Here is a 23,859-nt window from a genome sequence, read left to right on the forward strand (position 1 = left end):
GTCACCATCGCTCTTTATTGACATTTACTGCGACTGCAATTTCTCTTTCAAGACCACTGACCCAGGAAAATGTAACCCTCTAGTTATCCAACGCCCTTTAATTAGAGACGTCTCCAGAGATGACAATCTCACTCGTGAATCATTCATTCTCTAACTTTGCTTTTTCACAGCCGTCTTTCACCTTTATGCCTTTCTGTCTCAGCCCGGCTGAGTAACTCGGGCTTGTAGAGCGCAGTTCATCCGTTTACCGCTTTTCCCCAACTGCATCTCATGCCTCGTGGCATTTGGGCTCTCGCTGGCTGCCGGCACCGGGACAATTTGCAGGAATCGCGGCTTTCCACTCGATCGAGGGAACCATGGCGCCAAGGCTCGGGGTGGGAGAGGGCTGGAGCACGGGCGGCTCGCAGCCGCTGAGGCGAGGCGGAGCACGGCGGCAGCACGGGCAGCCCTCCCGCGCTGGGAACGCTTGACGGGGTTTTGTTGTTGTTGGTAGTCTTCGGGAGCACTTATCGACTCGTGTGATGTTCGGCAGGGCTGACTCATGACTGTTGGACGCTTGCGGTCGGCAAGATAAAGCAGGATGAGGTTTCTCCGGGGGGGGGCGGAGCGCGCCGAGTCTCACCAGGACCAACAAGCGGGGCCGCGCCGGCAGCCCAGGGCTGCTCCGGGTGCGCGATGTTTGCCCCGGCAACCCCACCACACTCTGCCCACCGACACCCCTCGGCGAAGGCCTGGCGGCGCTGGCCAGGCCCCGGGGGGGGAGACGCGCACGTCCCCGCAGCGCAGCTCGCCGTCGCTATGGCCGCGGCCGGGCCGTGCCGTGCCGGTGCGTCCCGCCGGGCCGTGCCAACCGCCATGGCGGCCGGAGAGGGCCCCTCGGCGGCGGACTACGGCTCCCAGAGCCCCCCGCACACGGCGGCGGGCGCGGGTCCCGGGCCGCGCGGGAGCGGGGAACGGGCGGGAGCGGCGGGAGCGAGCCCGCGTCGCGCATGCGCCGCCGCCGGAGGGTCGGGGCCGGGGCGGGGCCAGGAGGGGGCCGCGGCCGCCGCGCCGCGATGGGCGGAGCCGCCGTACGCCGCGCTGCGCTGCGCAGCGGCCGGGGCCAGGCGGAGGGAGCGGGCGCTGCGCCGTTGGCGTAGCGTTGTTGTGAATGGAGCGGGCGGCGGGGCGGGGAAGGATGATGTCAGCCTGCGAATGTCAACAATGTAGCGATTGAGGGGCGGGGGCGGCGCCGGGCCGGGGCGCGCGAGGCGGCGGCGGCGGCGGGCGCTGGGCGGCAGAGCCGGGGCAACAGCGGCCGCGGTAGCAGCGCGGTGCCGCCGTCGCTCCTTTCCGCCGGGCTGCCAGCGCCGCCGGCCCGGGGTGCCGCTCCGACAGCCACACACCGCCGTGCTGCCGCTGCCCCCCCCTCCCCCTCCTCCCTCCGCTGCGGCTTTCTCTCCTCCTCCGGCCCCCCTGCCAGCCCCCTCCCTCTCCCTCCCTCCCTCCCTCTCTCCCTCCCTCCCTTCCCCCTTTATTTTTCTCCGCAAGACTTTGGCTCTGGAAGCAGCTGGTTCAAAGCAATCGCCATGTGATGAGCGGCTGGGTCGTGTGTTTTTTTGTTTTGGGGGGGGGAGGGTGCAGGTTTTTGACTGCAGAGAAATATTAATAAGAATTTCCGAAACAACAGCAGCAAGAGCAACCTCCTCCCCCCCCCCACTCCCCAAACCTCCTCAAGCTGCAACAGCTTCCCCTCTCCCCCGACACCCCCCAACCCCGGCCCGCTCCACCCTGCCCCACAACCTCCCCCCCTCCCCCCGCCCCTGGCAAGCTGCAGCGAGAGGGTCGACCCCTGAAAGTTGCGCGGAGGCGAGGTGAGTGCGCCTGTTCCGCGGCTCGGCAGCCCCTCTGGGGAAGGGGAAGAGGGAGGCGCGGGGGTTGGGGGTGAAGTTTTGGGGCAGAGAAGGGGACGGGGCAGTGGGGGAACACGGCGTGGTTTTCCCTCTCCTCCTCGCCGAGCAGCTGTTGCGCGGAGTTAGGCCGGGGGCTGCCCCTCCCGCTCCCGGAGCGGCCGCGGGTTTTCGCAGGAGCGCTCCGTGCTTATTCCTTAAAGTGGGAAACGCGCGTTGCGTAACGCGGAGAGCGCGACGGGCGGCCAAGTGTCCCCGTGGGGCTTCGCGCCCCGCACCGCACCTTCTCCCGGCCCGGGACCCCCGGGAAGACCCCTCCGTCTCAGGCCCGTCCGCCCGCTCTCCCGCCGCCTTCCCCCGGCCCCGCCGCCGCGGCCACCTGCAGCCGCACGGGGCGAGCGGGCACCGCGCCGTGCCCCGCCACCGCCCGGGCATGTGCCGACCCCTCCGTGTCCCGTCCCCCCCTCCCCGGTTTTGTAGGTTTGGAGAGAGAGAGATGTGAACTCCGATAACAGTTTCTTGGATGATGAGAACGTAGCGTGTAGGCAAGGCAGCGCGCCGCGAAGACGCTGGCTGTCATGAAAGACGCTAAGTGTGAAATCATGCCTCTCCTTTTGTGGAGCAGGCTATTTTTGTAATGCGGCGGGTGTCTTTGCTTAAAACGCTTCAGTTGCCGTGAGATCATTGTGCCCTTGGTGCCGAAGCCCCGGCAGCTCCGGAGTAAACCGCGTTTTTCATTCCTTAATAATAAACGTTGAGGCAGGGGGTAACATCTCATTAGAATTTAGTCTTTAAGGGGGTTTTGGAAAGATTGAGAAATGAACAAGGCTGTTGTTTGCTCTAGTTGAAGCCGCGTCAGTGTTTTCATGGTGAAAGCCCATTTCCGAGACTTTGTAACTGTCGCTAAACTTGTGCAGGTTTTAATTTGATGTTCTGGGGCTCGAGCAAGGGACAAGTCGCTTTTTTTCAGGCAGGGGATTGTCTGAGGTTCGGCTGTAGATGGTGGAATGCTCTGCAGCTGGAAGAGGGTGGTGGTGCTTGGGTAAATTGACTTCTTCAGGTATGTAAATACTGAAATTTGAGATAATTGCGTTTGATGAGATGGATTGAAGAAAATCAATAAGGTTGTGCGTTAAGCTGCTGTCTGTGGAGCTGTTGGAAAGGCTGCTGGAACGCTGTTCTCAGGCTGTTGCTACATCTGAAAGATAGCAATAAAATTCCACTTCAGATGTGGGCTTGTTCTTTTAAAAAGCCTGTGTTGCCTTTTGTGTCCACCTGCCTGTCCCCCACCACTGGGATCTGGGCACTCGTGCTGCAAAATGAATCTGGCGTCGTACTTCCCTGCGGTGTATTGAACCTGTGCTTTCAGCATTGTTTCTCACATTTGACCCTCCGGCTTCAAAGGCTGTTCTGAAGGTGCTCTGTAAGAAATGGAAGGGAGCCGTGACTAATTGGAAAAGGAGAGGATTGAAAGATGGGGATCGTAGGTCCTGTTTTCTGGTTAGTTTGCTCTGTAACTCTGGGCGAGCCCTTCAAACAGATGTACGCCAGCGTGTGCTGAGCTGTCAAGTGGGCAAGAAAGGTCCCTAGTGATTTTGAAGATAGGATGGTTGTCAGGATGTTTACTGACCTCATGCAGAAGTCCGCAGAGGCAGACTGTGTGCTCTGCTGTGCAGTGCTGGGCGACTCTGCTGTGGAATTTGGGGTTAAACAACTAAAATGTTGACAACTTTTCCAGTTGCAAAGATCGCATGCGGCAGATGCTGGTGCACACGCTGATGGATCCCAACTAGTTAATCATCAGCAATTGTTTATGCCCAGATCTCTCACACTGGAAACCAGTGCTAGGACAGGTATTCCTGGTTCTTTTCTGACCCGCAGGCACATCTGGAACATCTGTGGTATTAACGTTATGCACGCTGGCAGGATGCACGGGTGATGTAGGTGGGACATCCTCCGCTCCTTCCTTCTTTGCTTTCTGTTGTTCATTTTGCAGCAAGAAAACACTGGCTGTTCACTCTTCTGTGCTGAGCAGGAAGGAAAGTTAGAGATAGCACCTGAATTGTCAGCTGAGAATAGCAGTCCAAATCCCAATAAATAGGCATTGATTGACGTGACTCTCTAGTATGAGGAGATGCTGGTAAACGTTTGAAATAGTAGAAGGCCTTGCAGATACACTAAAATTAATTGGTTTAGTAAAATCTCCGTAGTACTTGACAATTTTACATACCTCTTTCTGCATGTGCATAATTAATGACAAAGGGAGACAAAAATAAAACTCTGTGCCCATGATGTGCAGTGTGGAATGTGTGACAGAAGTTGCTTGCGTTTGCTTATTTTCAAACTTTCATTGCTTGATGATTTTTTGTCTTGTTCTGAAGGGCAAAGGCTATTTTTCCGAACAAGGCTGCGGTATGATTGCCAGTTAGTTCTTTTCCTCTAGGTTTTCTCCAAAAATACCACTAGCCATTAAAAAAAAAAAACAAAAAACCATAATCAGCCATTGCATTTTAAAAAAACCCCTAATCCTAGAAGAATAAAAGATGTTTCCTCATGGTGTGCCTGTGACGTTCTTTTTATATAGGACTTCGTGTACCCTCAGATAAAGAGGAGATCTCTTAGAGCATAGCTAAGAGGTGTTTATTGCACTAAGGTGAAAAATGAGATGTGTAGCTTTAATATATGCAAAGTAATCATTTCAGCAGTGATGACGTTTTTCTGTAATAAACTGTTGGTGTAAATTGAATAGCATTTATTGTGTGACATGAACAGAGTCTCTTGTGATTTTAATTTAGGTGCTATGAACACGGTTTATGTATTCAAATCAAAGTGTACATGCCTCTTTACTCAAAGGAATGCTCTCTGAATGGTTTCTTAGTTTACAAGTTGCATGAACATGCCTGTAGTGTTTAAGCAGACCTGGCTTAGGTTTGGAGACGTGCACGCTTCCTTCTTTCACCTCTGAATTTCCAGCTCGGCTCATTTTGTGTGTGATGGTCGTGTATTAGTGGTTACTGAGTTGAATCATTAGGGGAAATCTGCCAATTTCATTAATGTCTAGAAGAAAATGTAGACTTAACTTAAAGCTCTGTCTTAAGTCCGAGTTAGTCCTGCTGCTTTCGGTATTTCTCCTGGCTACAGATGCTTCAAGAGAATGTGGAAAACAGCCTGTCTGATATCGTAAATCTTTACTGATATTTGATACACTTTGTTGTAGTGGCTGAATGGGAAGCAGATTTCTAACCCCAGTAGCTTCCTAACATTTTTTTTTTTTCAGAATAGTACTCAAACTGCTTATTCAGCCTTTTACCAAAAAAAAAAAAAAAAAGGTCATCTTTCCTATAAAATTCAGCCAGAAGTCATTAGCCTTGGCAGCTGGCTGAATAATACGCATTCATTTGAAGCTTGCATCGAGAAGATGTAAAATGTATGAATGTAGCCAGCTGAGCTGCAACGTGTTTGTTTTGCTTTTTAGTTAGGCAGAAGCATCTTTGTAGTGGATTGAAAAGAGCACTACTTACCGTGCCACTCTTGGACTATGAATTGTAATTTTAAAGCAGGCGAGTGGTGGAATGCATACAAATGCCTTTGTAGGCAAGGATGGACTCGAGGCTCCTCTGTTACTAGAACTAATGGTATTGATCAAAGAACAACCACATGTTCAGAACAGGTAAATAAAAAGCAATGAGGGAATAAGCTTGAGAAAACCGTTATTCTAAAAGTTTACGTGTATGGCAGAACTTCGACCTGTCAAAAATTGGGATTGGAAGACTCCCCTGCTTGATTTTATTGATCTTGATGCAGAAAGAGCCACAGCAACAAGCTGAAGGACAGCAGCTGTGCTGCACTGGCATCTCAGCTGATCAATAGACGTGTCCCTGTTCTGCTTGAAACAGGTTGCTGACAAAAACCTCCTAATGTGACGGAGGCTGAACTGCAGCTCCTGAGTGGGTGAGGGGGCTGCCAGGTGTGCAGCCCCTCCGTGCATAACCCCTCATCCCTTCCTCCCAATCTCCTCTGCTTCTGCCCCCTCTTTGCAGTTTGCACCTGCTTGGTGCAAACCTGCCCTCAGAGCAAGCTGGGACACTTCAGATTCAGTACCTCAGAGGAAGAAGGAGGAGGAGATGGTGGTGGTTGTAGGGTCGAGAGGCGCCGAGACATGAGGTATGCCATTTTCTTCTTTTGAGAAAGGAGACCTAAGGATTCAGACCCTCCCAGATTTATTCATTTGTTGTGCAGTTTGCATACAGCTTGACCAATAACTTTCTCTGCCCTTTTTTATCAAATGGCTTGAAAAGCCCTTAGGAATGAAAAATCTGGGAATTTCCCATTTACCTCCATTAAGAGTTGAAATGAAATGGAAGCTGGAAGCTTATGTTTTGGCTCTGGAGCTGCTTTGAAAACACTCAGCCAGGCTGTGATGAGAGAGGAGTTTTAGCACATGGGTTCAAAAGAAATCTGTCCACTCAGAAAAACAGGAACTGTTCACTGCTCCTCACCATGCAGGGCTTCTGGGCTGTGGAGCTGCAATTCTGTTCTTTGAAAAGAGGAAAAGCAAGTTATGTCTGTTTTAAACAAACAAAATGACCCTGGAGACTTAATCATAGCTAATTATTACAGCTGATGCCCACCGATGGTTTTGGGTTTTTTTGTGTTTATTAGCGATCACTTTAAAATTTAAACCCGAACTAGGAAAACAGGAACTGTAGGTGTGGAGGTGTTCCTTTACCCCGATTTGCATGCAGCCTGTTTTTTGTTTAGTGGATAGGTGTGTTCAGTGTGTGCAAGAGCAATTGAAACATGTCAGCAGTTTCCTACAAGCTACTCTTGCTGACTCACGTGTCTGGTGCAGCTCCGAGCTACCCTCCCTATAAACTGTCCACAATAGGACGTGCCGGGAAGAGAGACCATCAGCGCTCAGCCGTTGTTCAAAGGTTATTTTAAGTTCTCTGGCCACTGCTTCGCTGTGGTTTTCTTCCCTAGTAATATCAAAACACTCTTGTCATTTCACTAGGCTGCCGTTCTGCTAAGTGCACGGTGGAAAGCAGAAATTTCATTGCCCCGCTGCTGAGATTGTGTTCGGAGTGATGCTACGGGTGTTCAGCAGGATGAAACCTCTGGAGTTCACCTTGTTTGGGACTTTTTTTTTTGTGAATGGGGCATTATCAAAAACCAAAAAATCCCCCCTAACTGCTGTTCCCAATTTGGATATGGCGAGTTCAGAGTATAAATTTTGTTTTCCCTTGCCAATTGCAAGCTGTACAGTCTCCTACCCTCCACTCCCTTTTATAGCTGGAATCTTCTTTAGAGACAGCAAGGAATTCTGATTAAACTTTAAAAACCTGTGTTTAGCTGCCTTTAATTTCCAGAGTTTTGCTTTTTCTTGGTGTGTTGTTTTGTCTCCTGTGCCACAATACCGCTGGCCGTTAGGGTAAAAGGATTCCTTTATTTGCCTGAAGATGAAAACTTGCGCTCTTGCACAACTGCTTCTGTATTTATTTACAGACTCTATTCTGATTACTCATAAGGATCCTAAAGGGATAGCTTCTGCTGACTGATGATTTTGAACTTATCTTGTTGTGGTTTTTTTTTTCTTCCTTCCTTCCTTTCTTTTTCCTTTCTTAGTTGATCACAAAAGCCTTTGCAGAAGCGGAATGAATTGTCCATCAGCGGTTCTAGATTTGCTGTCACCAAGTTTAGATTCGTAGTTCTCTTTCGGGTGTTTTTCTTCTGTTTGTAGAATGGGGTGAAAAGTGATCTCTGAAAGTGTGGTAAACAAAATCAGCTGGTATAAAACAGGCTTTAATAACAAAAAAGGTGAGTTCTTGTCACTTGTTTTGTTTTTAGTCAACTACTTCGACCAGTGATGAATAGAAAACCACATCGAGAGCTTTGTAGCACACGAAGAAAATGGGTGTTCTTGGTTTCCGCCAATACAAATGACTCATCAGTATCAGTAGGGTTTCTACTTCTAATAATAAAACTGTGGAAGACCTTAAAAACGTGTGGGTTTGGCCCCCAGTTGTAGTGAAAGGTTGGAAAATATTACTTTGAGCTTTCTTTTGTTTGTTTATTTTAAACTTATGGAAGCTTTAGCGATTTACTGTGCAACAGTGGAAGATCTTACACGCTCCAAAAAAACCCCCTCTCAATCATACCACTGTATGGAATGCTAAAACCTTCCCCTCTCCTCTGTCCTCAGTGTTTTGCATTTCACTGCAGTGAGTGTTGCTGACTCTCAGCCTCGGTGTCGGAGATGCACATCTGGAAAATATAATCTATTTATGTCGAGTAGGGGAAAGGCTTGGCACACTACCTCTCCTTGCCGAGCTGCTGTTCTCCACCTCTCTTGCACCTCTGGTTAAAGAGAGGACAGTGAGATTGCTGAGTGACCTGCATTGCTGTTTGAGCTGAGGTCAGAGGATCTGGAGAGGAAAGTACACAGAAAATCAGAGTGGAAGAATAAACGACAACTGCAGGATGTGTCTGTCGTTACCCAGGAGGAAACACACGTCTTCCAGTACTGAAAGTGATACTGATAAAAAGGGCAAATCGGAAAGTGATCTATTAAATTCTTCTTTTTTTCAAGTAATAGTTTTCAAATGTGCTGGCATCCTTTTAGCTGTTCACCTGAGAGGCCAAAATCTTTTCCTAAAGACTCTGCCCTGTGTTCAGTGTAACAAAGTAACCCTTAGCACCTACTGCAACTTGTTTGAAACAGTACCTTGTAGAGTGGGAGGTTATTTTGTTTTCAGGTAAGCAGAGCGTGCCCTCCACGCTGTTTTAGTACATCAGATTTTAATTCTTTTATGCAGAGTAGTCTGTTTTTAACAGTAGTCCAATCAGTGTCTGCTGATCTGCTGCATTAATTTAGTGTTGCTGACTGCTTTCAGATGCCCGTGTTATAAGATCTAAAGACTATAACTGAGGCAGTATTTTCTTCCCCCTTAGAGTGAAAGTCCCGACATTTATGAAACAACCGTGTTTATTTTCTCTGTTGTTGCAATATTTATACTAGTAAGTTATTCCTTATAAGGATGTGATGGTTCTTTGTTTCTTAGTGTTCTATTTTAAAAGCAGAGTGTGCTTTTTACAGAATCCGTTCTGGGGCAGATCTTCAGTAAACATGGACCTGTCCCAGCTCCCTTGCTGTCAGTGGGCATCTCTTACCATTAAATATTTAACTCTATTTATGTAGTTAATTTGGATTGGGCTGACATACCTTGGACGTGTTTGTTAGTTTCTTGTGTAACCAGGCTGCGATGGAGAATCTTTGTCTTGGAGCTTCTTACTGGGAGAGGCACACTAAAAATAGAGGCGCAGAAGCCTGTGGAGATGTAACTTTGAAACATGTGAAAATCCAGTTGTTTGTTACATGGCAACAATAAGGGAGATTTTACTTTTTTCAAATCGGTATGGCAGAAAAGGACAAATTCCAACTTAAAGGTTTTATTTATGGACAGTTCTTACTGAAGTTTGTGGAAAGATAATTGGTAAAGAATGCAAAATACGGTGTCAGTGGTTGTTCAGAGTTCAAGAGGACACAGGTTCATCGCTCTGACTTCAGCTTGTCTTCAGAAAATTGTGCCATCAGAAGTGTCACAGGGGCTGGGTCATGGTGAATGAGTAACGTGGCTAAATCTCATCCACATTCTGAGCTCTGCTGGCTCAGAAACAGGACTTGTGTCCAGAATCTCTGAGGGTTGGGCCTGTGAAGGGCAACAGGCACTGTCACTACTGAATTTTGAAACCCTGCTTTTGCTCTGCAACATCTCCTCTGCTTTTCTTGTGCTTGCCCTGGCACCTGTCTCATCGTGCAGTCAGCCAGCCCTGAGAGCTAAAGTGCCAGAACATTATTTATTGTATGTGTAGGGTTGTTTTTCTTGTGGTTGAGTTTACTTACAGGGTCTGACAAGGACTTGGGTGAGTAATTATATGAAACCAAGATTTGTTAAAAGACCTGGAGCTGACCATGGAATACCAGGCCCACATCACAGACAGCACCGTGCCCCATCTCCCATAGGTCATTCTGGTGTTGCTTTTATAATGTAGTGGTACCGCTAACCTGGACCTTGGCAGTAAGAGCTTGCCAACAGGGCATGAGAGGTTTGGACCATTTCATTTTGTCTTGTGTTTACAACAGACAATTGAAAGAAACGTTAGAGGAAAGCAGAACTCACTCAAGCAAGTCTTCTACGTTAACAAAATGCAAAAGTAGTTTCTTTTGCAGATATTCAAATAAGTGTTGTGCCTACCTCACTGTGGTTGTGCCTGGCCTGATGTGACCTGGTCATGTCACCTATCTCCCAGCTGTGTTGAGCTCTTGATAACTCAGATTTTAAACTGAAGTTATAGCCGAGGAGATGAACAGACCTGACAACTATGGAGAGCTGCTTGAACCAGGTAACTACAGTCCTAGACCCTCAGGTCTTCCTTGCAGCCCTTTATCACTCTGAGGGTGATGGCAAATATGTACACTTGGAGATGTTGAGTAATGGGCTGAATTTGCTCAGGTGAAGAAGGGAGTCTTGCCTCATCATAAAGTAGAAGTTAGGAGCTGGTAACCCCTTGTGCTGCTGGGTGAAAACAGGAGGTCTTTCTTGGCTGTGTGCTTGTTGGACTTTGAGCTGAGTCAGCTTTCCAGCCTAGCACATGTCAATTTACTGTCTTTTTATTCCCTAGCTAGTTTTCTAGACAATTTGATGAGTAAGACCTCAAGTCCAAAGAGCAGCAGAGCTAAAGCTGAGGAGACAGAGGGGAGCAGTGGGAATCCAAGACCTTTGCCAAGTTGGCAAACCCATGTGACCTCGAGCCACGGCACACAGCTTCACCCTGCGAGGCTGCTGGAACCGGTCAGCTGTGGTCTGGGAGGAGGACGGCACTGATGCTGTTCTCCTCTGTTCCTGAGCAGTACCTGTAGTGATTTTACACAAAGCTGAGTTCTGGCCATGCATATTAGGCAAACCTCTAGGCAGAACTTGACTAGTGAAAATCAAAGTGTCTGCAGAATTGTGGTTAGATCCTGCTTTTGAGCTGGGAAACCTGCCTTCTGCTTCAGGTCAACTTCAGGTGCTTGCTGTGCCTGAGGTACTTGTGCGCTGAGCCTGTAACCCAACAAATGCTTCTGACTCCACTCAGTGTTGTAACTTCATTTCCAATCCCTTCATTTGTTCCTGTAACTTATTAAATGTGTACTGAGGGGAAGTGCAGTGCAGGCACAGAACTCTTTTTGCAGAAATCCGTATTAGTTGATGGTGTGCAGTAATCATGAGGCATGTCAGTGAGCTAACTCCGGTGTAAAACTCACAGGAAATTATAGAGTTGTTGCGTAGTTTGTTGTAGGTGGAAGTTCATGGGCAGTGCAAATAGAAGCGCTCTGCAAGGAATTTTCTTGTTTGTCTCTTTCCCCTTCTTGTTCCTCTTCATTTGTCTTATTATTAGACTAAAAGTAGTCAGTGATTCATTCAGTAATCTGTTTCTTGGACAGTTAGTCATCTGCCAATTTGTGTTAACTTTCCACTTTGTTCAGAAAGTGAGTAATGCCTAATGTACTAACCACCAAATTCCAAGCTTAAAAAGCTGTGATCATCACTCACATCGTTTCCAAACTTTCTCTTCAAAAATTTTCACCATTCTGTAAGATCAAAGCAAGTAAGGTTTGGCATGCAGGGCAGTTACAGCTACAGTCCAATTGTTTTGTCTAGCCTAAGTTATTAAAGCAAGTACAACGCACAAGTTCTTAAACACCAGCTCCTTTATTACTTAATCAGTGTAATGCTGCTTGTTTTCCTTTGCAACTCCTACTTTCAGCAGATAAATATTGCCTCCTTATTTCCCTCTCTCCCTCCCCAGACTGACACGACTTTGTTAGTTTATATCTTTCCCTACCTCAACAAATTGTGATGCTGTTGAGACTAATTTAGTGAAAGTAGCTCACAAAGGAATGCTGGAATTGATATTAGCTGCCTGCTGCAAATGTTTCTGATACTTTTAATGATTCTTTTTGGTGGAAGAAAAAAAAATGATTGTGCTGTTAAGTGTTATCTATATAGAACTTGAAGCTATAAAGTCTTCCTCTAGCAGTCAGGTAGGTATTTTGGATCTCAAGGTGATGCCAGTCATTTCTGAAGATGAACATAGTGCTTGTTTGAATCACTTGAGAGGTTTTGGGGTTTTTTTAACTACTTTTTTCTTAGGGAAACTGGAGTAATGTAAAAAGTAACAAGGTTGGTAACGTCACGGGAGAGCTTTTATAGGACCAAAGTCTTTACAGTCTGCTCTAAAATAACATGAAAGAGCCGACTAGTGTACTCAGCAGCAAAGGAATTCAAAGTGCAGGAGAGACTTGAGTGCTATATGAGGAGGGTGTGTGTGCATGAGGCAGGAGTAGGGTGAGCTGGTGGTGGTAGACATGGGGACTCAAAGTGGTCTGCTTGGCCTGACACTTCCCTTGTTCCTTCTGCAGGCACCTGTGTGGTTGTGTCCCGCACCCCTGCAACTTCTCTCCATTTTTTGCAGCAAAGTTGTTGCCCCTGTGTGTGATTATCCTGTGGTGCAGGTGGCTTTAGGGTGTCCCCAGTGCCAAAGTGCTGTAAACTGGCAACGCAAAAGCCTTTGGTGGCAGGGTCTATAGGCAGCCTGTGGGCATCTCCCACCACAGCATAATGAGGTCAAAGCAGAAGTCTGTTGTGCTCTTGCGATTGTCAGAATAAGAATGATTTTCTCCTGAGGAAAATGTAGGAGAAGATCAATTTCTCTGTTCCTAGAATACAGTTTTAGTCCTTCTACATACCTGAAATGTCCTGGTAGCCATGTCCCAGTGTGGAGAATCATGGCTTAATTATGGTTTTTCTTTGCAGTCTGGCTTTGCACACCAGCAAGTTTTAATAGTTTGATTAAACTTTGGACAAGTAGCTGTACTGGGGATGCTTATTTCAACACCAGCCTTTGAGATTTGCCCATCCTGATTATCTGCAGATTCTCCAGCGTTAAGAGTGTGTGTTAGTGCACTTGCCTCTTCAGACTGATTGCAATAATCGTATTTCAAAAATTACTTGTTTCTGCCTTCATCTTTGTTTTCACTGTTGAGCTTTACTTTCAGGAGTGGTGCTGAATCAGAATTTGAAAATGTCTTGGATCTGTTTGCTTCTCAGTTGGCAAAAGTGTGAGTGGAACTTTCACCTGCTTTTGGTTGAAAGGCACCCAGGAGACAACTGGTACAAGTGCTGATTTCAAACAGAAAACCCCCTTATCCACGTAGGATTGCACGTGGAGGGACCCAAAAGCTGTACCAGGATAGCCTGAGAAACTCTATCAAGATGAGTGTATTATGAAATTTTCTCCCTTGTTTTCCAGAATCAAAACCTTCACCTTCCTAGGAGCCCTGTGATGGTGATGCAGGCCACCGTGCCTGTGGCTCTCCTGGGCTCACCGGAGAGGGAGAGAGGGAGCTGCTGATGGGCATCCAGTCAGCAGAGCCCATCGGCTGCTGAACCTCTCTGCTCTCCTCCACGCCTCATAGAATGTCAGTGCCCACACCTGTGTTGCTTTTATGTTTCTGATTTAAACCTTCAAAGCATTACAGAGAAGCTTTCCTCCTTGTTAGTGTTGGGGTGGGGTGGGGGACGAAAAGAGCAAGGGTTGGTGATGCAGGCTATTGGTTGGGTTTGGTGCACTCTGTGCACGTGTGATGTGAACAATGGCTGATTCACCACCCAAAGCGGGTTTGTGTTTTGTTTTCAGAGGCTGTTTTTTGTTTTGTTGATTGTGTTTTGTTGGGATTTCTTTTTAGTTTGTTGTTGTTTTAAGGAAGTAAACCCAGAGGTGAGAATTGGTGCCACTCTGTTGGGCTAAAGAACCAAAGCTATGAGGAATGCCTTTGCTTCCATCCTTTTGCTGCTGACCTCCATCAGTCCACGCTGGCTGACAGACCTTAAGCACTGAACTGATGCCAGAGGAGACGGGCATCTGCCTTTCACAGGAGTGTGCAGTTCTTGAGGGATTACTTAATTGCCCAGTTTGGCACTTTGAGTTTCAAGTCACCTGGATGGGGCAGAGGAGGCTGCAGTATTTACAGCCACAGCTGGTCTAACTAACACTTGGCACAGCTGCTTTTTTTTGGACTGTGGGGTGAAGGAGAGGCAACCAGGTACCTGAGACCTTGTAGTTGTTGAAACCCAGATAAGGGCAGCATTGACTGTTGCGAAGCCAAAATCCTACTCGTGGCATCTTTATCTGAGGAAATGATTTCTTCGTTTCCCCTGACCGCATTCCATTTGTTTCCCAACTGCAAAGCTGAGGATATTGCCATGAAATTGAGCACGGTGGCGTGGCTGTCCTGTGCAGGAGAGGTGCCCGAGGAGGTGCAGCCGGGTGAGTGTTCTCCCGGGTATTTATAGAGGGGTGTCTCCTGCCGCGACTCGCTCTGCAGGTGCGCCGTGCTGTCAGTTAAAGAAACCGCGAGTTCAAGCGATCGCCGACCTGAAACAGTTTACAAATAGCTTCTCTGTGTTTGTCTGTGTTTATTTTTAACTCCTTCCCCACCCATCGGCCCCCTCCCTGGTGTATTGGCAAGGCTGAAAGGTCTCAAGGAGGGAAAATTGTCGTTGCAGAATATGCAAAGCACCCCAAGAGTTTCCAGAGGACCCTGGGAAAGTGAGTTGCTTTCCAAACGGCAGAGATCCCGCACCTCTTCCTTCCCCAAGCCCCACTTGCACCCTTCTGCTGCATTCTTATCTGGCATTTATGGGGGTAAGACTTTTTCTGTGACTGCCAGATTTTTTTTTCAGGGGGTGAGGTTGCAGGTTTGGGGTTGGTTTTTTTTAAGAGGGCTGACAGCTGATGAGGAGATACGGATAGCGATGTGTCTGAAGCCGATGCCCACAGGTTGCATTTCTGGTGCCTGTGAGAAGAGCCACTGAGCCAAGTCTTGCTGTCAGAGCACAGACTCCCACTGCCCCCAGCAGCAGCGTGGTCCCTGTAGCCAGACCCCCTCTCTCAGACACTTGACATGTCCCCTTTTTGCCCTAATTTTAGCTTATCAGAGAGAAGTGATCTCAACCATACTGCAACATCTGAGCACGAGAGGAAATTTAGACATAGCTTTCTCCCTTTTTAATTGTTTTTTCTTCTGTTTTTATTTTCCTAACCCATGTTCAATCAATCACTTATGGAAAATTCTGCTCAAAAGGGTGACATTTTCTTTTGCTGGGTGTTTAAGCTCAAAACCACAGCTCCCAACACGCAGGATGTACTAGTGGTAATGCCCTGCTTACAGCCTTTTTCCAGCATCGTGTAGGTGTGGGTAGGTGTGTGTGGTAGAGGAGAAAGGGAAAGGGCACGAATGGGATGGAGGAGTCTCTCTTGCTTTTTTTTTTTTTTGTTTGCTGTTTAAAGTTGAAAAAGAGAAAAGAAAAGTCTCTCTGCCTGCCTGCAAAGTAGGTTAATCATCACTGATAATCCATGTGTGTGTTTTCACATGTGTGCCGATGACTGCGCGGGTACTTTGCGGCTGGCGTAGCGTCGCTGGAAAGTATGTGGGAGCACGTCTGCTTCCTCTGAGGCTGGTACAGGTGGTCAGAGGGTTGAGGGGGGTGGAAGAGGAGATGCTCGGGGCGAGGTACGACACCCACTTCCTCTGGCTTGTGCTGTCGTGAGCTCCAAGCCTCTGCCTCGCCGACAGCCAGGCGGCTGCAGGTCGCGCCTGCGGTGCTTTGCCTTTGCTCTTACTGGTTTGCTGTTGTAGGTTTATGACTAAGGTTGTGGTTTGATATGCCCTTTTTAGGTATGTGAGATGTTTAAAATTATCTGCTGTTGCAATTCTTCTTTTTCTTTTTTCCACCTTTAAAAGTTTCCACAACATTTCGAAGGCAAGAAGCCTTATGCAAGAAGCATAGCTTTACTTTAAAAGAAACAGAAAAGGCTTTCCCTGTTTGTTACTCATCAGCTACAAGTATGTGTTTTTTTTGCCTTTCAAAGATTAGTTCTTGAGATTAAATAATTTCAGAGCCTTTGCAGTTTAAATATCTAATGCAGGCTGTTGGTGAGCCTTAAACCTAAATAAAAAAGACAAGATGCCTTTCTTCTACAGCCATGCCCCAAAAAGCTTGGTGTTAACATTTGCAAGTACAGATTCGTTTCCTTGTAATTTTGAAATCTTTACTCGAGGGCCTGTAATTTTCCTTAACTGTTCAAATGCTGCTTAATGCCCTGGATGTTTATTGAGAGTATTGCATGCGTGTACATATTCCCTTACCTTTAAGGTGAAGCACTGTAGCCTAGCAAGCTACACTATCATGCTCATGGTGAAGATAAGCTTGCACGTGCTGGCCTGGGGAGGAGGTGGGAATGAAAGGGGAGAGACCTATACTTATGTGTACATCAGATTGATTTAACACCCTCTTTTCTTTGCGGATTATGCAGCTTTAGTGCCTACTTATTGCCTTTTTATTCAATTTGTGTCCCCTTGTGCTGTGTAGGACTTTTGCCTACTCTTCTAACTGAAGAAAAGGGAGTTTTTCCTTGTGAAGGTAATAAACTAACCATGAGCCAGCAATGTGCCCTCGTGGCCAAGAAGGCCAATGGCAGCCTGAGTTGAATCATGAAGAGTGTGGGCAGCAGGTTGAGGGAGGTTGTGCTCCCCCTCTCCTCTGCCCTCGTGGAGCCTCATCTGGAGTCTTGTGTCCAGTTCTGGGCTCCCCAGCTGAAGAGGGACAGGGAACTACTGGAGAGACTTCAGCACAGGGCTACCAAGGTGGTCAGGGGACAGGAGCATCCTCCTTATGAGGAAAGGCTGCGGGAACTGGGGCTGTTTAGTCTGGAGAAGAGGAGACTGAGGGGGGGAACTCATGAATATTTATAAGTATATAAAGGATAGGTGTCAGGAGGTTGGGGCATCACATTTTTTATGGTATCTAGCAACAGGACAAGGGGTGATGGGATGAAGCTGGAACAGAAAAAGTTCCATTTAAACATAAGGAAAAACTATGCCAGTGTTGAGGTGAGGAAGCCCTGGCACAGGCTGCCCAGGCAGTCTCCTTCTTTGGAGGTCTTCAAGACCTACTTGGACACATTCCTATGTGACCTGGTCTAGGTGGACCTACTTTAGCAGGGGGTTTGGACTAGATGATCTCTAAAGATCCCTTCTAACCCTACCAGTCTATGATTCTAAGATACGTGGAATATCTGACATCAGTTTGTGGTTGACAGGAGCTCTAAAATCTCTGCTCCAGGGGAGCTTGAGTGAGAGAAGCTGTCAAATGTAGCTATTAGATATCAAGCAGAAGTCGTTGTTAATTGAGACTGCAACTAAAGGATGCAACAGCAGTTCTAGACTGTGTGCTCGACACTTTTTAAAACATTGATATGCAGCCATTGTGGAAGTGTTAAGGCTTGATACATGTTTTGAAAAGGAGCAACTGCAGGGAAATATAATGCCCCATAAAGATGTGGAGAAATATGTGAATCAGTAGCAAAGCCGTTCAGAATTGAATCGATTTAATTTGGGAAAAGGTGCTGAAAGTCTTATAGCACTTTGGCTCAAGTTCATCTCCTGCAGAAAGACTGCCTAACTGTTGTTTCTTGTGTAATTATTTGCCTTGCACTTGAGGTGGCTGGTCTTTGTAACCGCACAATCTACTTGCCAAAGTCCTTGTATAGATCAGGTCTCCCATGTATCCCTCCTTGAGTGCTGTAGGAGCTCCAGGAGCAGCTCAAGTAGAAGGTGCCAGTCCTTCTCTAGAGGATTTGATGTTCATTGCTACCTTGCTGGTAGTCCTTGGGGCTCAGCAGCTCCTGTGGACTTCATCAATCTCAGTGCTAGCAAGGTGATGTCTGGTCCTTGACCAGGGGAGCTGTCTCACAGTCCATGGGAATGGCCATGGAATTGCCCAGGAGGTAAAGACTGGCCACCTTGCTTTAGGGGTTGTTTGCAAAAAGGAACATGATGAGGGAGGTTGAGTTGAAATAGCTTTAAATGTTGTGCTCAACTGCTAGGCTGGAATCATTGGATTAGAAAACAGGAGAGAAGATGATGGAAAGCCAAGAAGCAGCTGAGGAAAAAAAATCAGAAATTACACAAAGAGTGAAAAATGAGAAGGCAGTTAAAGCCCTGTCCTCTGTCACGTTGGAAAGGAGAACATTTAATTAGAACTCCTGTGCTGGAGTAGGTGATGTAGAAATTAAAACACATACCTATTCCAAGTTGCTGCTTCCTATGCAACCTCACTTCAGAATTAACTCTACCCAAAAAGGAGCTGCTTGCATACAGGAAACCATGTTTTTTGAGTAGAAGATAGAGTAAAAAGACAGGGTGGAGCATACATGTGCTTTTTTGTGTGAAGGCAAAAGGAGAGGATATGCTGCAGTGTGTCATGAGTGAATCCACGTTACTTCTCTCTCTTTTTCAAAATGACTTTAGAAAGTATTGTGTCTTGAGAGCACAACATCATGACCTGAGCAGTTGGTGTGAGAGTTGCAATGTGCCATTTAAACGATGCCAGTTTACCATGCATTTGGTGATGACACAAAAGGGACTAAACAGTTGCAGGATGTTTTAAAACATTTGAGCCCCCAAAACAGCATAAGCATTTAGTGCAGCCACACAGAACTTGCGTGCTGACCAGAGACACATGACAAATACAGTTCTAATTTATCCTGGTGTTTTTTTCTTTTAGAGGTCCTACTGATAGATAGAAATGAAGCAGATCAAGATCTTGCTGTGGTTGCAAGCTATGGCAGAAAAATTAGCACCACACGTTCCAGTGGAAGCAGAACAAAAATGTAAAGTCTGCCAATTAAATTGGAAACAACTCTTAATTTTCCCCTCTCCTCCTCCTCCTCCAAAGGATGAATGGCTTACTCTTCTGGACGGAACTTTGTGTAATGACTCATAGTTTTATATGGATTAGTGTGAATATGTAGGTGAGGGAGACGCTGGTATCTAAGTAGCTATATATAGTGCCTGGGAGAAGTGTCCTGGAATGCAGAATAAATGAATGTTTGATCTATTTCTCATGCTGAATTAATGGAAACATAAATGCAGAGTATGGTCCTCTTTTTACTCCCTCCCCTTCCAGTTGTGCTTGGCAGATACAACGGAGGCTTGCGATGGACAAAGAACGTGCCTGTTGTCAATAGCTGAACTAGTCACTAAAAGAGGGACATCCCCTTTGCCATGTCTGAAATGCACATGGACAGGACACCAAGAGCCAGAAACCTGACAGTGCAGACATCAGCAGTGAGCATGCAAAGTTTCTATGGTACCACTTGGGAAGTGGATATTGTTCCAGTAGGTTTCCAGCAGGGGAGGAAACGCCCTTTCACGTCTTTGCTTCATATCTCTTTGGTCAGACAATGCTTGCTATGAGCAGAAGCCAGAGGAAGGAGCATCACATGCCTTGCTTTTCTGTCTCCACCTTACCATGCCTTCTGTTAGAGTGTGTCATAATCATACCTGCTGCTGTAAAGCCATAGGTAGGGAATCCATTTGTGCTGGGCTAAGCCAAAATCTCATGGCTCTACAGTTACCTACAGCTGGTTAACTTAAGATGAAAGTATGGGTTCACATGGGCCTTCTCCAGAAGACTGCAGGTCTCGGGGCTCCTATTTCACTCTCTCCTCTCTACAACCATTCATCAAGTATTCACTTGCACCAGCACAGCAGTTAATAGCAGAGAAGTGATTGTCCCCCTGTACTCGGCACTGGTGAGGCTGCACCTTGAGTGCTGTGTTCAGTTCTGGGACTCACATAAGAAGGACATTGAGGTGCTGGAGCATGTGCATGGAATGAAACTGGTGAAGAGTCTGGAGCACGAGTCTTATTGAGGAGTGGCTGAGTGAGCTGGGGATGTTCAGCCTGGAGAAGAGGAGGCTGAGAGGAGATCTTATTGCTCTCTACAACTACCTGAAAGGAGGTTGTAGTGAGGGGAGGATTGGTCTCTTCTCCAGAGTAACAAACAATAGGAGAAGAGGAAATGACCTCAGGTTTCAATGGAGAGGTTTAGATTAGATATTCTGCAACAAAAGCATTGTCAAGCATTGGAACAGGCTGCCCAGACAGGTGCTAGAGTCCTCATCCCTGGAGATATTTAAGGGCTATGTAGATGAGATCCTTAGGGAAATGGCAGTGTGAGGTTTAGTGGATGGACTCGATGATCTTAAAGGTCTTTTCCAACCTAAATGATTCTATGATTCTAATAAAACCCCTACAATGACAAATTCAGGTTAGGAAAAAAAAGTCAACTTTAAAAAAAAAGATGTTTCAAACTCAGCCATTTCAGTGTGCTGCTCATAAGCAAGGGTGTAAAATTTAAAGTGGAGAAAAAAAAAAGAGGTCAGTGGATTGTGGTAGAAGAGAAATGAGATCAAGCAGACAAGAGAAGATGAAAATGTGTTGACCTGGCATTGCTGCAGATGACGGTAGTGAGGCCTTCACTCTTCAGTGTTGTTTTAGTCTGCAGCATTTGCTCCCTGGGGAAACTGGTCTTCTGTGTGGAGTCTCCACTAAGAGCAATAGGGAGACAGAAAACTGTTCTTACTTCCTGATATGACAATTGTACCTTAAAATTAGGCTTTAAGTAAGGAACTGCCTGCTTTAAGCAGTTGTCAAAAAATGTGATGTCAGTGGGTTCTCTTTTTTTCAAATTGCGAGTCCACCTAGATCAGGTCACACAGGAACGTGTCCAGGTGGGTCTTGAAGACCTCCAGAGAAGGAACCTCCACACCCTCCCTGGGCAGCCTGTGCCAGGGCTCCCTCAGCTCACAGTGACATAGTTTTTCCTTATGTTTAAATGGAACTTTTTGTGTTCCAGCTTCATCCCATCACCCCTTGTCCTGTTGCTAGATACAATAGAAAAAAGTGCTGCCCCAACCTCCTGACACCCACCATTTATATATTTGTAAATGTTAATAAGATCTCACCTCAGTCTCCTTCTCCAGACTAAACAGCCCCAGTTCCCGCAGCCTTTCCTCATAAGGAAGATGCTCCAGTCCCCTGACCACCTTGGTGGCCCTGTGCTGGACTGTCCAGCCCTTCCCTGTCCCTCTTGAGCTGGGGAGTCCAGAACTGGACACAGGACTCCAGATGAGGCTTCACCAGGACAGGGTAGAGGGGGAACCGAACCTCCCTTGACCTGCTGCCCACACTCTTCTTGATATTGCTGGTCTTCTCTGGGGGAACCCTGGCTGTGGAGTCTCCTCTGTTCTCTGTAGGAGAGAACTTGAGTTTTCCCTTCCAGCAGGATGCCATGCAACGCCTACTCTCTGAGTGCCACAATACCCTGGGAACGTTTTTCTGGAGCAGGAGAAATGCTTTTAATGTAAATACATTAAAAACACACAACCGACAACAACAACATGTGAGAAGCAGTTGCATCTTTTTAAGTGGAGAGGAATCCCACAGTGACTTGAGAGAAGTAGATTTATTTGATAATTTGCAGCATTTCAGACCTCCCACCGTCACGTTGAGGAGGTCTGACTTCCATTTTATAACTAGTACCTGGCGTGGAATAGAGTTATACTAAAATCTTATTGCCTAGAAACACAAACATGGAGAAATGAAGAATTCGTGTCATTTGGTTTAATTTCTTGAAAAGAGATTAAAACTCAAGTGTTTATCTTGGATCCCCAGTGCAAGATGCAGGAGGGAATGATGAGGGTATTTTATGATTAATGAGCCTTTCTGCATATGTGCCTCTTGGCATTTAGCAGTCTTGATGACCTGGCTTTTTATTTCATTTTTCTCTTATTGGCATTATGTCAGTATTCTCCTGTGATGTAGGAATCTACCCTCAGAAAGTCTCTTCTTGGCTGTGAGGATGTGGGCCAGTAGACTATCCTTGGAATCCACTGGTCAAGGTTAGTGTTTCTATCCCATTCCTACTGTTGCTTTTGTTCTCTGCTTTCATAGAATGACAGAATGGTAGGGATTGGAAGGGACCTTTAGAGATCATCTAGTCCAACCCCTCTGCAGAAGCAGGGTCACCTAGATCGAGTTACACAGGAATGCATCCAGATGGGTCTGTTTTGTCACAAAACAGTTCCAACAATACATAAAGCCTTCTCCTTCACCTTGAAAACAGGATCCAGTTAAGATGGGGAGGAGCGTTACACTGAAATCACCAGCCTAATTGAGAGCAGGTTAATTTGGTTGCTGTACGAGCTTAGCCACAACACTCACTGTTCAGTGGGTGTCAGGTTTGCAGCCCAGGCTGGCCCCCACACAGCTGTGACAGCAGTGTAGACCTGGTCCACACCAAAACAAAGGCCACAGGAAGAGACACTCTTCAACTCTCTTTCTCCAACCTCAAGGGAGGAGAAACCCAAGGTAACAACACATTATTCCTGGTGCTTATATGAGAAAGGCAGCAAGGAGGAAAAAGTGCTGTGCAGACCAAGCAGCAGTCTGTTGCAATCATTTGGGTTTTTTTCCTTTATGGATCTGTGTGATTTTTATGGGTAGGGAGGGTTTTGGCTTAGACATGGGACTGATCCTTCATCTAAGACAGTGTGAAGAACATCTGATGCTGAAGATAAGCAATTTCATCCTTTTGGAGTTCTCAACTGGTGGCAAGCCATATATGGCACATCAATAGCTCTGTCTCCCCTAGGGTTTCTCCCTGCAGCTGCAGACCATGTGCTTGTGTATGTGTGTGTGTTCACCACAGAGGCGGAGGGAAGTGTTTAAGCAGCTGTAAATCGGTGAGTCGGTGTAGGGGAAATGATTTCCCTTGGGCAGAGGAGCACCGTGCTAGAGCAGAGGCTCAGTTTGGCAGGCCTTCCAGCTCTTCAGGGAACCTGTGCCACCGCTCTGCAGTGGCTCACCTGGGCTGAAGAAGAAACTTCCAGTTGCCAGATGTCACTGAAGCTGTCCTAGAGTCGTCCACCATACAGTGGACCACTATTCTGTGATTCTGTCCATGTTTGCTCTGCTGCTTTGACCAAGGTGTGAAGCAACTGGACAAGAAACATGAGGATAGAGGGCTGAAGCATGAACTGGTGTCTCTGTAGATCAAGAAGCAGGATTACAGAAAAATAGTGGTGTGTTGCAGGTGAAGCAGCAGCTCTCCAGTGACTGGAGCTTTGAGAAGAGCATGCTTTTGCTCTTCTGGCAGTAGGGCTTAACGCTTCCTTTCCTGCCTCTCTTCTTACTTGGAGTGTAGTCAAAAGAGAAGTAATCTGATCAACTTGCTTCTGCCTGGCTGAAGAGGCAACCATAAAAGTTTCCCCATTCATTCCTAACTCTTCTTTCTTGGCTGCTGCTGTCTGAGCAAGTTCAGTCTATACCAGTCTGTTTTCCTCATATACAGGCAGTCTGTCTGTGTAGTAAATATTTTTTGTCTCTCTGTAACCCCTGGGTACAACTCATCTGTTTTCTACAGTGATGTGTGTCATTTTAACTAATCTTGCTTAAATTGAGGAAGTCATTGGGTAGATGGAGGGGTTTAATTTTCACTGAAGCCATTTAGGAAAAGCAGCTGGATTTCTATTCTGCATAAATCTTTATTCCACCCCATGCTTGACTAGTTTGGGAAGTGCTGTGGTGAGCACCTGACACAGTGAGTTCTGTCACCGCGCCGGTGGCCGGGTGCTCATCAAACAGGCTGCAGAGTGAAGTGTGCCTAAATGCATGGGCCACAGGAGGTGCCCCAGCTCCATTTTTGTGGAGGAAGCCTTAGAGCTTTGCATGAACCTATTCTGCATCCTAGTGAGTAACCCAAAGGAGTGAGGCTCTCGCTGAGAGCCTGGTGCTTTGGGGCGTAAGCATTCCACAAGAAGACTTTGGTTTCCAGCAGAGTGAGTGGAACAGAAGAGATAGGATGGGGTAAGTTTTCCAGTGACTGTCCAGTGTTAGTTTTCTTCAGCCTTGTCCTGAAGCTGTAGCTCTGCTGCCTGAAGCTGATGGTGGGTTGGACCATGAGTGGGATCTGAGAAGGCATTTTCTTGTGTAGGGTATAAACCATGACATAGTTAC

The 23,859-nt window shown here is 46.8% G+C and overlaps 1 protein-coding gene across 2 annotated transcripts in view; it reads left to right on the forward strand.

Moving 5' to 3' along the window:
* Window positions 1-1,283: 1,283 nt before the first annotated feature.
* Window positions 1,284-23,859, forward strand: part of BACH2 (BTB domain and CNC homolog 2) — a 205,816-nt gene continuing 183,240 nt past the window's right edge. For both annotated transcript variants that reach the window (XM_061990982.1, XM_061990983.1), the window contains exon 1: window positions 1,284-1,853. The gene's annotated coding sequence lies outside the window, so the exon portion shown is untranslated. The remainder of the gene's footprint in view (window positions 1,854-23,859) is intronic.

This window comes from Colius striatus, chromosome 2 (assembly GCF_028858725.1).
Source record: "Colius striatus isolate bColStr4 chromosome 2, bColStr4.1.hap1, whole genome shotgun sequence".
NCBI lineage: Eukaryota > Metazoa > Chordata > Aves > Coliiformes > Coliidae > Colius > Colius striatus.